The sequence below is a fragment of the Aythya fuligula genome, chromosome 1, assembly GCF_009819795.1.
Source record: "Aythya fuligula isolate bAytFul2 chromosome 1, bAytFul2.pri, whole genome shotgun sequence".
NCBI classification, from domain to species: Eukaryota; Metazoa; Chordata; class Aves; order Anseriformes; family Anatidae; genus Aythya; species Aythya fuligula.
In genome coordinates, this window is record NC_045559.1 from 6,401,833 (window position 1) to 6,411,739 (window position 9,907).

A 9,907-nucleotide genomic window follows, 5' to 3' on the forward strand; every position below is an offset into this window, starting at 1 on the left:
AACCTTCACCAAATCATTGACTAGCCACAAATGAGGAAGCACCGAGAAACACAAACGAAACAAGCACAAGGGCACACCCTCCCCTTTGTTCATTGCAGGAATATTTACACTACAAAGCGTCCAAGCGAATTGCTTTTGGTTTCAGGCACTGCTGATTGGCCGCCGTGCCTAACACACACGCCTGCGAGAGTTTGAGTTTCGACTGTCACGCAGCAGCCCTAGATTGCAGGCTCCGCATCAAACTAAATAACCACACAGAGAAATGAGTTAATAGAAGTGTTCTCGTTGAACTGAGCCTCCACAAAATACGCTCAGCGTGAGCAAGGCAGACTCACACCTTTGTTCCACTTTGACTCAGTGAAAGCTAAAAATGAGCTTTGTACTAATAGACAGCTCTCTGCACAACCCCCTGCTCCGAGCAGAAAGCTGCACGGAGAAAGTTACTCTCGGTGTGTACAGGCTCAGGGCTGGTACAGGAGTTCGGCAACAGCTTTTTCAGCCACCACCTGAGTCTCGCTCCCATTGCCATTCAATCACTGCGGTGGTTTCCTGCAGCCGACAACCACCCACATTGCCCAGAGACGCCAAACATCTGATAATTTCCTCCTTTTGCTGGTAGTCCCAGCACAGACCGAGAGTCATGGAGCCCAAAGTTTGGTGGAAAGCCGCTCACAGGGCTGAGGACCCTCCTGCACCAGACTGCAGCTCTGAGGCTGGCACTCTTCTCCACATACCTGAGGCGTTACGAAAAGCAGCCGAGGCAGCAGGTACATGAGCAGCAGTGCCAAGAAGTCCCATTACACCCAAACTTCGCCCACCCCAAACCTCCCCGCTCCTGCCCTGGGTGGCGGCACGGCCTCGCAGCGCACCCAGGCCCTGACACCCTGACAGGACGGAGGCCCTCAGGGAGTCAGTCCCCGTGTGGTGACAGCCCCACGGGGCTGCCCGACCCCCTTTAGTGCCCCCACACCCCTCAGGCTGCCCCCACACCCCGTGTGGTGCCCCCACACCCCTCAGGCTGCCCTCACAGCCCCCCCTCCGACCCCACAGTGGCGGCTGAGGCGACCACCACAGCCCCTCACAGGGCTGCGCGCCCCTCACCAAACTGAAGGGTCACTTTAGGGGGTCTCCTCCCCCTGCACAGCCCCGGAGCCTCACTAAAAGCTCACAAAAAGCCCCCGGGACACCTCCAGGTGGGGCTCCCTCAGCCACCCCCCTCACGGCGCCCACCCCACAGGGCTCCCCTCACGATGCCCACCGCCCCCCCGGGCAGGAATAGGAGGGTCCTTCCTCACACGGTCCCCCCCGCTTTGGGAATGGAACAGCCCGCAGCACCTCAGTACCCTACGGGAGCCAGCTCCCGCCTCTTCTACCTCCCGACCCCGCCGTGGGGGGGGGGGGGAGTGCGCTCAGCGCGGTCCCCCTGCGGGGGAGGATGGTAGCGCCCACCTCCCCCCCCGGGCTCTCGAGGAACTTCAGTCCCACCCCGCTCGCCTCAACGGCGAGGTCCGCAGTTTTTCCCCCCCCGCCGCCCCGCGAATGGAAGCGTCCGCCCAGCGACCCCGCCGGGTCCACTTCGGGAAATGGGGGTGGGCGCGCAATGGCCGGCTCGCCCCTACCTTTCCTCTCCCTTACCTTTGCTCGCCGCCTTCCTTCTCCTTCTCCTTCTCCTCCCGGGGGCCTCCGTCCTTGCCTCCTCCTCCTCCTCCTTCCTTCTACCCGCTCCGCTGCCCCGGAGCTCGGCGGCCTCCGACCAGGAAGCGCCCCGGTGTGACACCGGCGGCCGCCGCTATGGAAACCCTGCCCGCCCCCGCCCCTCCCCTCTCCTCCCCGGCCGGCGCCGTCCCCTCAGGGCAGAGCCGGAGCCGCCGCCGCCATTTTGTGCTCGCAACGAGGCGCGGAGCTGCCCGGCCCCGGCCGCGCTCCCTGCTCCCTCCGCAGCCGTTTTGGGGTCCTCAGCGAGGCCCCCCTGGAAGCAGAGGGGTCGGGGAGGTCGGGTGGTGAATTGGGGTGGCCCTCGGCTGGGTTATGTGGGGGTTTCAGGATGGGAAAGGTGGTGGGGTTGTGGGGTTTGGCTCCAGGGTCAAGCCAGTACCTGCTCTGCCAGCGCCGCTGCCTTGGTGTGTCACTGAGCGTGAGGAGGAATCTCAGAAATAAAGGTGGAAAACACAAAGCAGGACTACCACCTTTCCGTCATACCCATTAGGCTGTGCTGCCTGAGCTACCAAGACGCTCATTTTTAAAACTCCATCCTTTTTTTGGTTCTGTCTGATAAGCCACCACCATGGGATACTGATAGGAAACGCAGCTTTATGGGTGAACTCCACAAGCCTGTGCATAAAAGTACAAAAAAAATGGATAACCTGATTGCACATTCCACCTCGGATCAAAAGAGGGATGGCTTTGATCATAGAATCCCAGAATTATTAAGGCTGTAAAAGCCCTCCAAGGTCCAGCCACCCCCTACCACCAATGTCACCCACAAACCATGTCCCCAAGCACCACGTCCAACCTCTTCCTTGAACACCCCCAGGGACGGTGACTCCACCACCTCCCTGGGCAACCCGTCCCAGTGCCTGACTGCTCTTTCTGAGCAGAAATGGCTCCTCATTGCCAACCCAACCCCTTCCTTAAGCAGCTTCCCATGCCGGAGTCCTCCCACTCAGGGTGTGCAGGCACCATATGCGTATGCATGCCGTGCTTTGCATGGGGCGCTCAGCTGAGTTACAAACAAAACCTGACGGGAAGAAGCAGAGAAATGTGACAGCTGCTTTATGCTCTGAGACGTCTCAAATGCCACAGTGAAGTGGTTACCGGAAAGAGGCTGGTTTGGAGCAAAAAGAAAGCATTGCAGTGAAGAGGGAATTTGAAGTAGCAATAAAATATGATTTCACATTAAAAATACAGATTAAATAAACAGTAATTAAAATGTAGTACTAAAAGACATCCAGTAATGGTACAAACAAAAGTGACGCTCGGTAAATATTTTGAGTGTTTTAAACAAACCAGTGTTTGTGTAATAATTACATTTAAATGCTTTCTATTCAAATACTAACCAAGGAATTTAGCATAATCTACTAAAGACAAACTCTTTAAAATAAGCAGTTCCAGACAACTTGCACTATGAGTTGTGGGGGCTGGCACCTTCTGACATTAATTTTTACTAAAATATGTAATCCAAGAATATTTCATGACAAGCTGGAGAAAGCAGTGCTCCATTATTCCGAGGTAGATTAGATGAGCTGAATAATTATTGACTGGCTAGCCTGAGATCACTAAATCTTTTCCACAGATATTAACATTTTTAATAGACTCTCTGTCCTCAGAGTTCTCTCTCATTCTGGAGGAAAAATAGCCTGAACAATGAAAGCAGGATCCCCTGAAATGGCAAATACCCATGCCAACACGTCATGGTCTCTGAGAATCTAGCAAATGTACAGAGCTGTGTATGTGCATTTGACATTCATTTTATGTAGAAGAAAATGTCTAAAAGTAGTAAGACAGTAGCAAGACAGTAGCAGGTTGGATCACTTTTGTCTAAATGTTTCCTCTCTTCTTGTGCTGAGGAAGTGTAATAGTAGAAAATATGAATCATTTATTGCTTTGCAGTACATTTCAGAAAGTAATAGCGATTAACTAGCCTGTCAGCATCCATAAATCCCAAGAGGGACACTGTGGTTGGATATGAGTCCTTTCAATTTAAAGTCTTAATTGTCTTTTTTAAAACTTTAGAAGCTGTTGGAATATAAAAACACGCTTAGCTTTCTTCAAGCTAGGGATTTGTTTCCTCCCCAAATGGCTAATTAGTTAAGATAAATGTCTTCCACAGGGAGCTCTCTACTTCATCGAAACTATCTCCTCTCTTTCATACATTTTCAAACTATATATCATCGGTTTTGTTTCCCATATGCTCATTGTTTCCTGTTGTAATACTACAACTAGGCTGTGGAACGGTTCTAAAATCACAGCTTTCCAAGCGGCTGACAGTGATATCATACTTGTTTTATCACTACTCCCACATACGAATCCTGTGATAGCATTTCCAGCAATGCTCCATTTTTATTAGGGTTCTTTGTGAAGGTATATGCAATCGTTATTATTTATAATGCTGAAAAGTCTATGGGGCTTTTCATGGACGTGCAAGAGGCATCGCCTGTGTCTCTGCTGTCTTTGCAGACTCCCATCTATGATACAGTCTGGATGTCTCCATTGAATTACATTCTGAGCTGGGGTATCTGTTCATGTCAGGGAACGTCCAGTTACTTACCTGAAAAGCTGACCTGCTCTGTGTTTAAGTTCAGATGCTGTGTTAGCCACCTACATTCGTGACTGGAGTCACAGAAATAAAGATACTCACAAATTACCCCCCACAAATTAATGATTCATCTTGTCAAGACCGCACTTAAGACATAGGGCGTAAGATGCCAAGCACTCTGCATGGCCACTGACATTATTTGGCAGCAATACCATAAAGCCATAGATAAAAGAACAGAATAGTGGCATTCCCTTATAAAGTATCCTATTCCTTGTAACATCGCAATCCTTCCTACTGAACTTCAAAGGAATACAAGAATTCATAATGTAAAAAATACGAGATTTTCATCAGCAATTATTTCTCAATGTACCATGCCCTTTGTTTTTTGTTTTTTTTAGCTACGAAGCTTATGAAACCCATTCTCTTCCATAAAACACCATTTACAAAAATTAAGCGTAACACAAAGCATATGTGCGGGATGGTAGGAACCAACTGCAACATCTCATTGAGATAAATTTCTCTCTGTTAGTTACGTCTGCAGCCTCCCTTTGCTATATCAATGGATTCCTGGCTAAATCAGCCTTGCGAGATTCAAATCTTGCCTTGGGACAAGGGAATGAATTTGATGACCCATCCAAATTCCTTCCTGGGCTTCACAAGTCGTCAGAACATGCTCGGCTCTGCAGGCAGTGTGCGTATTGGTGCCACTTCAGGTGAGAAACTATTTAAGTTCTCGCAGTGTGTCTGGGTAGCGATCAGACTCCAGATAGCACTACATCTTTTGCTGTCAACTGCCTCGACAATTCATTGATGGAGCTTTAATCCCCAACAGACCAAGTGTTCAGAATGCTGATGGCTTTGAAAATAAAGATGTAGGCTTTAAATTGGCAACTGTAGTGTAAAAGTCCATGAACGTTTTGGAGGATAGTACTTTGCTATGACGGCCTGTCCCTAACCACCTTTGGGCTAAAGTTACAAGTTCATATAAGGACATGAGTGCTGCCCTGAAGAGAATGGCTTTTACTTTACAAAATTAGGTATTCTGCAGACTCAAAAGACAGCAGGTAGTAGGTTGGTCCTAAAATAATGTTAAAACCTGGTGTGGGACTGTTCCTATTCAATTTGTGTTTGTGCTGTATAGGTTTGGCTTAGCTTCTGTGGTTCAGGAACTCAACATATTTTCTGTAGCATATGGCATTTCCACTCCTGCCTACAGATCATTTTTAAGGCATGAGTTGATATTTTTTCTGTGTCAGTCAAAATATAAACGATTTATGCACAGCCATGTACCCCAGAGAGTGAGTGGCTCAGAAGCTCCCGCAGGTATCCAAACAAACCCAAACCTGTCTATTAGTCTCAAATTCAAACAGTTCCCTGTTCAACCTTTGAGGCTCGTCACTTTTTACAACCTACTCTCATCATTACAAAGGATATCACTCAAAATATCTGATTTGATATGAAGTGCTTATAGGCCTATGAACAATAGGTGCCAGATGGCTATTCTTCCCAGTATCATGCAGTAAAGTGCATCAATATTTTATAAGATTAAACGTACTCAGCTGTTATGCCACCTGCTGCTTTTGCTTTTGTTTGTTTTCTCCCAAATGAAAGTTGTGGTGTCTGTGCTGCAGGTGTTACTTTCGGTCCATCACTTGCTTGATCACATCGTAGATGTTTACAGGAGCTTAGCACCAGCCCGCTCTGCAGCAGTGATGTGCGAGGAGGCAGAGGTTTGTCTGTACGTGCGTGGCAGCATCAGCCCACCATCTTGTACTGAAAATCCTGAGAAAGAGACGTATTAAATCAGGAGTGGAAGTTCTGATTCTAAGCAGGGGAGTTAGCCCTTAGCTGTAATTCTTCTGGCTGCCTAATATACTGTTTTCCATTCCTTTTGGCTCTGATTGTTCACTTGTCCTCACCCAGTCCTATTGTCTCCCAGCTCTGATTTTGAGGATTTCATCAATTTGAGTCTCTCTTCCTGCTGCTGGTGGCTCCTGCCATGTGAATCAGGTTGGAAAGTACACAGTGCTTTCTGTCGCTGGCTATTTCTGTCCCCTCTGTCTGTCAGGACAGATTTTCTTCATCTCCTTCCTTTATTTCCCCCCAATTTTCTGTCTCCTCTAGCACTTTATTGGCTTTTTCCATTAGCCTCCTTCTGTCTTATTCCTTCTGTTACTTCAATAATTGTCTCATTTCTTTCTCTCTTCTTTTAAATGTTGATTTAGCTTCCAGCATTCTTTTGTTAACTATGAAAACTACACACAGAACAAAGCATAATACCTCGATACACTACATTTTAAAATGTCTTGTTAACACTAAGCAGTTTTTCAATGAATTGAAAACCGTCACAATAGAAAATACAAAAATTAGAAAACCTGGCTGAGGAAGATGTGTGTGGTTGTACGAAAACTGGAGTGTTTGAAACATGAATTTGGGGTGTTTTTCTAGCCAGATTTGAGCCTGATCCCACAGCAGAAGAGATCAGATGAAAGAGAAGAAAATCTATAATCAAATCATTTACCTTTCAAACCAAGGAAACGTAGAATACAGTCAGAAGGAAGAAGGAAAAGAAACAAATAAGACAGAAGATTAACTGTTATTGGCAACAATGCACAACAGAACAAAACATTAGCTCAATTTTTTTTTTGTCTGCCTTAGTGTGGTTTTCCAGGACAGCAGTTGGAAGACAATGATTGGAAGATAATGTTTTTGTAAACCCTGAAGATCTGACATAGAGTTACAATAAGGAACCTGCAATCTCATGACACTTTTATAGACAGTTTTCAGAGCACAGTCACTATTCGAGTAAAACTTATTATCATTCACCTGTAACTACCAGAATGTCAGAAGTAACCCAAAGTTAACAGAAATAGTATAACTTATTAGATACCAACAAATTCAAAAACTTCAAAGAGATACATTTTCATCAAGTTACAAGCAAATAAAAACAGGAGCATGTCATAAAATGTGAAGATGCTCTAAGCTGTAATAGTGGATCCTGACAAAGGTGTAATTACTTGTCTAAGGTAGTGCAAAAGTTAAATCTTTATGACCTTTTCCATTTGCTGCTGAAACTAGCAGACAAAGAAGTGTAAATTACTGATGGAAAAGAAATATTTTCAGTTTGTTCAGGTAAAGCTCTTTATAAAAGATTTTTTTTTTTTTTTTTTTTTTTTTCCCAGCAGCATGGTATTTGCAGTCTTTTCCCAGGCTGCATGTAATATGGAATTGATATAGCACAGCACGAAGTGAGGGATGCAGGTTAGGCTTTGAAGCACATTCTTCCACCGTTGCCTTGAGCTACTCCGTGTTCAGTTGGTCTCCTGTTCAGGTTAAAGCTGCGTGAAGCTTACCTACAAAGCTCTAACAGGAGAAATAGCTTGCCAGGGAAAATGGAAGTCTTATCCATTTATCTTTTCCCAGACCAAGCCCATATGGCAACAGTAGAACAAAACAGGCTGACTGCTGTCTGGCTGAGCTCTTGCAGGATGTTTCCCACCCGTAAGCAACTGAGCTCATTTCCAGAGGTAGGGCCATCACATGGTTGGCAGTAAGACTGCCCAAATCTGGGGACTGTTGGGTAACTCAGATTCCTGGCTGATGAAGGAAATGCACTTACAGATCCTGCTGGGGCTGGTGTTTACACCAGGTCTTACTAGTTGCCCAATTTCATCCCGTAAAGAAGCCACAGGACCCTTTAGAGGGGGAGACTGTCATTACTAAAGGCACCCCTCAGCTCTGGCAAACAAAGCCAGCTTTAGGCTGTAAAGCAGCTCAAATCTTCCCAAATATTTGGCAAATACCCATGGAGTGTAAACAAGCTTTATCCCATCACAAAATTATCATGCAAAGCAGAGTTTTAGGAAAGATGAGGCACCAGACACCAAAGATAAAGCTTTTTTTCCTCAAAGATTTCTTATAATCCAATAATTTACTATCACACTTGGATTTTTTTCTCCTTCCCTAACCTCAAAATAATATGTGGGGTTCAATATGACCATTCTTCGGATCAATCAACATCATTAAAAGTGGATTTTCTTAAATACTGGGCTGAGGGGAAAGTGAATTTGTGCAAGGACACACATACCTTGAAATATATGAGCCAATCGGCTTAAAATGTTGTTTTGCCCTGACCTGACAAGGCTTGCTGTCTCTGGCAACGCATAATCTCTTTTAATATACTACCAGGAAGGTGATAGCTCTTTGAAAATACTTCTAAACTGCACTTTATCTTGAAGGCTGACACCTTAGTAGAAGCTATGCCATCTCCTTGGGACCCCTGTTACAAGCAGATATTAATAAGGGTTAGTGGGGATTCAGGGGAGGACTGAACAGGGAAGGGCTCTGAATCAACTTGTTACAGGTTTTCTGCGGAAGTTTAAAAAAAAATTATCAAGGATTTTAAAGCTTCTCTAAACAGACACTGCCAATGGAGATACCCATTTCATTTCATAAAGTCATGAGGTCTTGTCCTACACGTCAGTATGTTTTCATAAGAGTGTGCTTCCCTTATCACCGTCAGCACGATTTAAAGTTGTGCATTTAAGACTCAAGTAAGCTTCTTTGCAAACACTCTTGAGAATAGGATCAAAATGGGAAGAGATTAGACGTAATCTAATTATGTTAGGTTCCATTTGAAACCCTTCGGTATAAAAATTAAAATAATATGACACAGCTTTATGATATGCTCTAGTTCAGACAGAAATTGTATGAGCATGTATAAATGAAGCAACATGAAAGAAAAGATCATGTGTTGAGCAACAGTTGCTTTAAAGGATCTAAATCTGAGGACTAGGATGGTTTGGGGGACTAAAAATAAATTGTAAGAACTTTACCTGCCATGTCATTAATGTGAAGCTCGCCTTTGTCTCTTATTATAAGCCACAGCTTATTAGAAAAAGCTGACGATCAAAAGATCTGTATCAAAAAATCAAACCAAACATGACATCGGTTTGCAAGGTTTTGGCTGGAGCAGCACTGACACTGAAGATTAGTGTCTGTTCATGAGACAGACAGCGAATTTCTCTTGCTAAGTAGTTTGTAAATTTAGAGGACAACATGCACTTTAGAGTAAGGGCTGTAGGGAAACTCATAATCACTAGAGACTGTTTCGACTGTTACTTCATTTTCCTGTGACAACAACACACAAATGAATTAAATGAATTAAATGAATTTTTGGTGTAAGGTAAGGAGATGTAATTTCACTGGAATTGCACCACCTTAGGATCCACACTGAATCAGGTCTCAAATTACGTACTAAATCTCTGTTATTCACAAGTACACCAAATATGCTTGAAAGCAGACCTAGAAAACCTTGTAGTCTCACTCACCTTGTGCATGAAGTGCTTCAAATGATCTCATGAGAAGTTCAGGTGCTGCGCTTCCCCGTCATATCATCAACAAGGCTCCTGGACTATGCGTGGTCAAATTCAGAACTGTACCACGCTTACTTTGTCACTTGGATTTTGGAATGGTGGATATCTTACTCAGCACCACCCAACTTCCCACCCTGTTCAGTGAGACTCCTCAAAGCTGTGGTCATAGAAAGTTCATAAAAGCTTCTAGACTAGCTATATTTCCATTATTCTGAGTTACAACAAAGCTGGATTCAACAAACAGTTTCCTTTCTCATTTTGAGTTTGATTTATGAGC

General features: G+C 45.0%; 1 protein-coding gene across 1 annotated transcript in view; it reads right to left on the reverse strand.

The window, feature by feature from the left end:
- USP6NL (USP6 N-terminal like) overlaps nucleotides 1–1,665 on the reverse strand; it is a 117,520-nt gene extending 115,855 nt beyond the window's left edge. Inside the window, exon 1 of the mRNA XM_032186904.1 lies at nucleotides 1,636–1,665. The gene's annotated coding sequence lies outside the window, so the exon portion shown is untranslated. The remainder of the gene's footprint in view (nucleotides 1–1,635) is intronic.
- Nucleotides 1,666–9,907: the final 8,242 nt, after the last annotated feature.